The sequence below is a fragment of the Cryptomeria japonica genome, chromosome 10, assembly GCF_030272615.1.
Source record: "Cryptomeria japonica chromosome 10, Sugi_1.0, whole genome shotgun sequence".
In the NCBI taxonomy this organism is placed as follows: domain Eukaryota; kingdom Viridiplantae; phylum Streptophyta; class Pinopsida; order Cupressales; family Cupressaceae; genus Cryptomeria; species Cryptomeria japonica.
In genome coordinates, this window is record NC_081414.1 from 704,983,958 (window position 1) to 704,991,597 (window position 7,640).

The 7,640-nt window shown below is 39.4% G+C and overlaps 1 long non-coding RNA gene across 1 annotated transcript; it reads right to left on the minus strand.

Moving 5' to 3' along the window:
• Positions 1-6,853: 6,853 nt before the first annotated feature.
• LOC131859372 (uncharacterized) lies at positions 6,854-7,399 on the minus strand. Its single transcript, XR_009359094.1, has 3 exons — positions 7,184-7,399; positions 7,019-7,087; positions 6,854-6,922 (listed from the first exon to the last, which is right to left on the minus strand). It is a non-coding gene; the product is annotated as an uncharacterized LOC131859372 (long non-coding RNA).
• Between the last annotated feature and the right edge of the window lie 241 nt (positions 7,400-7,640).

Sequence of the window (7,640 nt, forward strand, 5' to 3'; positions counted from 1 at the left end):
TATACATATAATATATGTAATATATAATGTGTATAATATGATATTGTATATATAATATGTGTATATACATATAATATACAATATTTATATATATGTATATAATAATATATAATATATTAAGTATATATATACACATGTAAGTGTATTGTCTACCCCTCTCAAATGCATACAAGGTTCCTCTCTCTCTCTCTCTCTCTCTCTCTCTCTCTCTCTCTCTCTCTCTCCCTTCCTCCATACCCCATCCCTCCCTCTCTCCCCTTATCCCTTCCTCCATACCCCATCCCTCTCTCCCTCGCTCTCTCCCCTTCTCCCTTCCTCCATACCCCATCCCTCTTTCTCTTCTTCTCTCCCTCCCTCCCTCCATACCCCACTGCAACTATGTCTGCACTTCTATATAAGTAAGTGAATTTTTTTCTTGTCTGCAACTTCCTCTTTGATTTTTATCATGTATGCTCTCCTAAGAAAATTGATTGATGGATTTGTGTGTGTATATTGAATAGGAGGAATAGGGTTTTAAATTGAACCACGAGTGCATTACTGTGACAAAAAAGGAAACCTACAACAATATTCTTCTTGAATGTGTTTTTAATGAGCAGAGCAGATGTGGAAAATAGTGTCCAAAAAGCAACATGCTGAGTCAGAGTACCTGCAATATGTTTTTAAGAAGGAAACAACCGGTAGGAAGAGAAAGAGGGAGAGTAACACAGATGATGTCTTGGAGAATGATAGTGGTGGGTATGCGAGAGTTCCCATGTTGTTACACAATGCCTATCACCTAAAGAAATTAAAGTTTGTTGTATGCATGGCAGTGGTAGTATATGATGATCATCACTTGTCAAACGACTTGGAACAGTACATACCCATGAAAGAAATCAAGTGTGTAATTCCTATAGTCACAATTGAGATCAGTCCTATAACCTTGCAAATTTAATAACATCATATGTTTTAGACTTAGGTAGTACTCTTAGGGTTAGGTCAAGCTCTTACACTTTCTTTCTAGTGAAGCCTCGTTATTTGTTCGCTTGGAGTCTTGTTGTATGATGTTCTAGTCATAACTTTAAATTTAATATATCATTTTTTTAGCCCACCATATGACCCCTTAGGTGTCATTAGAGGTCGTATTGTTTTCTAAGAGGTCATATGGTATCCTGTGACCCCTTAGGACACCATATGACCCCTTAAGACACCATACGACCCATAACAACACCATAAGGTGTCCTAAGGGGTCATAGCATGCCATATGATCCCTCGGGACACCAATGACCCATAACAACACCATATGATGTTCTAAAGGGTCATATGGTGTTCTATGACCCCTTAGGACACTATTTGGTGTTGTTATAGGTCATATGGTGTGCTAAGGGATAATATAATGTCATATGACCCCTTAGGACACCCTATGACCCCTTAGATGTTGTTAGGGGTCATATTGTGTCCTGGATTCGATCTCTCTTCCTCTCCCTCCCCCTCCTCCTTCTTCTTCTTCTCTCTCTCTCTCTCTCTCTCTCTCTCTCCATACCCCATCCCTCTCTCTCTCGCTCTCTCCCCTTCTCCCTTCCTCCATACCCCATCCCTCTCTCTCTTGCTCTCTCCCCTTCTCCCTTCCTCCATACCCCATCCCTCTTTCTCTTCTTATCTCCCTCCCTCTTTCTCTTCTTCTGCAATTCCTATAGTCACAATCGAGATCGGTCCTATAACCTTGTAAATTTAATAGCATCATATGTTTTAGAACTTAGGAAGTACTCTTAGGGTTAGGTCAAGCTCTTACACTTGCTTTTTAGCGAAGCCTTGTTGTTTGTTCGCTTGGAGTCTCTCTTATGCGGACAATGGTCTAACTTAGCTATATCAAAACTAAACTACTGATGTTCTATTGTATGATGTTCTATTCATAACTTTAAATTTAATATATCATTTAATTAGCCCACCATATGACCCCTTAGGTGTCGTTAGAGGTCGTATTGTTTCCTAAGAGCTCATATGGTGTCCTGTGACCCCTTAGGACACCATATGACCCCTTAAGACACCATACGACACATAACAACACCACATGGTGTCCTAAGGGGTCATAGGATGCCAAATGACCCCTCGGGACACCAATGATCCATAACAACACCATATGGTGTTTTAAAGGGTCATATTGTGTTCTATGACCCCTTAGGACACTATTTGGTGTCATTATAGGTCCTATGGTGTGCTAAAGGATAATATAGTGTCATATGATCCCTTAGATGTTGTTAGGGGTCATATTGTGTTCTAAGGGTCATATTGTGTGTTGGATTCGATCTCTCTCTCTCTCTCTCTCTCTCTCTCTCTCTCTCTCTCTCTCTCTTCCTCCATACCCCATCCCTCTCTCGCTCTCTCCCCTCTCCCTTCCTCCATACCCCATCCCTCTTTCTCTTCTTCTCTCCCTCCCTCTTCCTCTTCTTTTGTAATTCCTATTAGCCCACCATATGACCCCTTAGGTGTCATTAGAGGTCTTATTGTTTCCTAAGAGGTCATATGGTGTCATGTGAGCCCTTAGGACACCATATGACCTCGTAAGACACCATACAACACATAACAACACCATATGGTGTCCTAAGGGGTCATAGGATGCCATGTGACCCCTTGGGACACCAATGACCCACATCAACACCATATGGTGTTCTAAAGGGTCATATGGTGTTCTATGACCCCTTAGGACACTATTTGGTGTCGTTATAGGTCCTATGGTGTGCTAAGGGATAATATAGTGTCATATGACCCCTTAGATGTTGTTAGGGGTCATATTGTGTTCTAAGGGTCATATTGTGTCCTGGATTCGATGTCTCTTCCTCTCCCTCCCCCTCCTTCTTCTCTCCCTCTCTCCCTCTCCCTCTCTCTCTCTCTCTCTCTCTCTCCCCTTCTCCCTTCCTCCATACCCCATCCCTCTCTCTTGTGCTCTCTCCCCTTCTCCCTTCCTCCATACCCCATCCCTCTTTCTCTTCTTCTCTCCCTCCCTCTTTCTCTTCTTCTTTAATTCCTATTAGCCCACCATATGACCCCTTAGGTGTCATTAGAGGTTGTATTGTTTCCTAAGAGGTCATATGGTGTCTTGTGACCCCTTAGGACACCATATGACCCCTTAAGACACCATACGACACATAACAACACCATATGGTGTCCTAAGGGGTCATATAGTGTTCTATGACCTCTTAGGACACTATTGGTGTCATTATAGGTCCTATGGTGTGCTATTTGGTGTCATTATAGGTCCCTCCCTCCACCCTCTTCTCTCCCTCCCTCCCCCCTCTTCTCTCCCTCTCTCCCTCCCTCTACCTCTCTCCCTCTCTCTCTCTCTCTCTCTCTCTCTCTCTCCCTCTACCTCCCTCTCCCTCCTTCCCTCTCTCTCTCTCTCTCCCCCTCCCTCTACCTCTCCCTCCCTCCCTCCCTCCCCCCCCCTCTCTCTCTCTCTCTCTCTCTCTCTCTCTCTCTCTCTCTCTCTCTCTCTCTCTCTCTCCCTCCCCCCTCTCTCTCTCCCTCTCTCCCTCTCCCTCCTTCCCTCCTTCTCTCTCCCCCCCCCCTTCTCTCCCTCTCCCTTCCTCTATACCCCTTCTTCTCTCCCACCCTCCCCCCTCTTCTCTCCCTCTCTCCTTCCCTCTACCTCTCTACCTTCCCCCCCCCTCTCTCTTCCTCTCCCTCCTTCCCCCTCTCTCTCTTCCTCTCTCTCTCTCTCTCTCTCTCTTCCTCTTCCTCCCCCCCCCTCCCTCCCCCCTTTCCTCTCCCTCCCTCTCCCTTCCTACATACCACTTCTTCTCTCCCTCCCTCCTTCCCTTTCGCCCCCCTCTCCTCTCTCCCTCCCCCTACTCTCCCCCTTCTCTGTCTCTCTCTCTCTGTCTCTCTTTGTCTCTGTCTCTCTCTGTCTCTCTCTGTCTGTCTGTCTCTCTCTCTCTCTCCCCCTCCCTTTTCATTCACATTTTTTCTACTACCAATGGCGCGTACAGTGTATTGAACCTATTAGTTCATTGCCCTACCATAACTTTTTTAAGGCGTAGGAGCACATACGCGGTACTCATTACTTGAAAGTGCGTATAGGGTACTGAGTCCATTATTCACTACCCTGCAATAACATTTTTTAGGTTTAGGAGTGCATACACGCTACTTATTAGTATAGAATGGGAAAAAAATATTGTTGGGCGTGCCAACATTTTATGGACTAACACCACGTATGTGGTTATTAATGTAGCGTATGCGCAGTAAATAGACATAGTTTTAGTTGCCCAAGAGCCTCAAGGGCCTCAAAATAAGTTTTTGAGGTCATTGAAGGCCATGGTGGAACTGTGTCTGCACTTCTATCATTGTTTTATACATAGGATGTAAGTGATTTTTTTGTTTTTGCATGATTTCAAATAATTGAATTGTTGTTCTTATTAGTTTTGTCTATAGTATTGTGATTGCTTAATAGTTTGATTTCAAAAAACAGTGATAAGATGCATATTTATGGTTATTTGTTTGTTTATGAACTTTTGTTTACATATATATGTAATATGATTCTATTTAGGACAACCAATATCAACCATGGGAAAGGACAACCGATATCAACCATGGGAAAGAACAAGCGAGGAACAATGGAACAATGAGAGGTTGAAAAGGAAAGACAAAGGAAGTGTATGAATAAATTACATCACATAAGAACAATGGGAGAAGAAGGTATGTCATCCTAAACATCTCAATTCGATTTACCAAAATGAACATAATGCATCTATTGCAATTGAAGAAGAGACATTTGATTTACCATATGAACCTAATGCAATTGAAGAAGATACCACATTGAATAATCAATTAAATGATCAACATACACCTTCTCTATTTGATGAATTGAATGTACATAATGCATCGATGTTAACACCTCCTAGAATCATTCGTAGGAAACCAAAGTATCTAATTGACATTGATGAGAATATATTGAAGCCAATGCCCAATAAAATGAATGAACGAACTTGTAGGAGTGGTTAAAATAATATGGCAAAACTATTTTGAAAACTCAAATCAAACCGCAAGATGTCAATTAATTGTTCAAATGATTAAAAATTTGAATTTTAGAGAGACAATAAAAATTCTAGGCCTAAGATCATCTGAAAGTAATAGTGAAAGAACTATTGTGAGAAATCTATTTGATGCATATCAAGCTATTGGTTCAAAATCACATACTAAAGATTCTAATACTACTCGACGTGTCATTACATCAACCATAATGAGAAAGAAAATAAAAAAAGATCATTTGATAAGCAAAATAAGTCATTAAACGTTAGTAGAACAACATTAAGTAAAGCATTAAAGAGGCGGGAAAAAATAGAGGAACCTAACGATAATTCTCTTTGGGTATTCTCGAGTAGACTACCACACAAAGACAAGGTTATTGTTGATGCACTAAGAACATTAATTGAAATTTTTTGGCATGACAACACAAGAGTTCCACCCAACCAAAGAGATGTTGTTAGAAGGCGAATTGGGTCTAAAAATCGTGAGCCACATGCCAAACACTATTTGGATATGACTCAAACTAAATTTTATAAAAGATTCTTTCAAAATTTTCCTCAAATAATAATTTCTCAAAGATTTTTTGAAATGACAAACCTTTTTATATGAAGATTAATCATGTACGCACCATGTGTTGTTGTATGGTTTTTGCAGTAGGTGAAAAAATGCTACCAATTGAAAATGGCTTCGAGTCATCAAAAACCGAGATAGGCTATTGTAGAGGAGCCTCACGTGACCCCACGGGTTCAAACAAATCGACCATATGTATCCTGGATTTGAAGAAACAGTCTGTCAAATTTTGACAATTTTTTGGACTTAGGGCACTTGAGAGATCGCACTGGTATGGTATGACTCTTGATGTTCCAGCGCTTTGGGATGCATGACAGGGGAATTCCTAGCATAAACTTGCCCACCTGGACATGCTTGTGATATCAGTTTGTGCACACAACGAACAAAATTTGACCATTGCGAGCGTGAGGGTGCTCTCGCACTAAACACATATTGTTGTTTATATTCATATTGTTGATTACATATGCAAATATTCATTTAAATTTATAAAAGGGAAGCCACCAAATGCCGCGACTACACAATAATGAACTGAATACGAGGAGTTTTGTAGGGTTAATTCAACATTTTAGAAATTTTATCAAATCATATTCCATGATTGCAATGTTTTATATCATATATTTTTGTTGTTTATATTCATATTGTTGATTACATAGGCAAATGATCAATTAAATTTATAAAAGGACAACCACAAGATACAACGAATACAAAATAATAAACTCGGTACACATTTATTGGATCGAATATTGACATTTATATATATATATAAAAGGCATGTCTACCAAGTCAATACAAGTATTACAAAAATGTGGCATATGCCATATCCAAATCGATATATAATAAAAATTTAGAATATATCTACATGTATTGATCATCCTATGACCAAAACTAACACTATATGATCCTAAACTTGTGGTGGATCATCAAAATCAAGCCTCTTTGATGCAGTACGTGGCTCTATAGATGGCTGCAAAACCACAATTCAAAAGCCAAGTTAGAATTCTTTTGTAGAAAATAGTTCACAATTAACAACATAACTATGCATTTAACTATAATTCCCTTGCAATTGAAATGTAGATTACCTCATCAGATGATCTAGGAGCTAATGTCTTCGCTCTCCTCTCCATGTCACTCTTAGGAGTTTTCTAGAAGACATACTTAAATGGATTCACATTATGGTCGTGCTGCGAAGGGGTCTATTGTAGATTAAATGTACAATTAATACAATGTACTAACATAAATATATCAAAAACACTTAAAAGCTATAATATAGAGAACAATGACATACCTGTGCCTGAGATGCTTCTCCAATGGACTGAGGATGGCTCACCATCGATGGAGAAACTATCGCTATTACCTATACAAAAAATGTTCAAAGATTAAATACAATTAATATAATGATAAGTATTGAAGGTTAAAAATAATTAATTTTACATATCAAACAAAAGTGTACCAGATCCTGAGATGCTTCTCCAGTGCATGGAGGAGGGTTCGCCATTGATGAAATAGGTATGGATATTTCCTGTATGAAAAAATTATAAGATTATAATATATCACAAGTTCACATGTACGCATGCATATAATCATGAAATCAAGAAAATAAAGTAGAGATACATACCTTCACCCTCTCTTGATCCATGGGCGAATCAGGTGCATTCAACAAATCCACATAGCTCAATGGTCGTTGTACATGTAAAATAGACAAAAAACACTAATCAATCTACAAACCCCAACTAATACTTGATTTTGACATTTTCAAACAATTGTACAACTAAAAATGTGTTCAATTACCTTCTTCCCACATTTTGGAGTCTTCAAGGATTTCTTTTTCTTAGGACGAGCCCTAGACGTGGAGGGGGTACCCTAAAAAATAAAATTAACATGAGATATTAGTACAGATAATAAATTAAGCATAATTTTAAAAATCTAAAATGAAATAACTTGCATATTCCATCAAAACAATGGGTTGTACAAAATATGATACCGTATAGCCTTGTAGGCCAAAATCGATCGCTGAGAGCGTGATGTCATCAATCTGGGACATTTGGTCCCCTGTCAACACCTACAAACCAAAA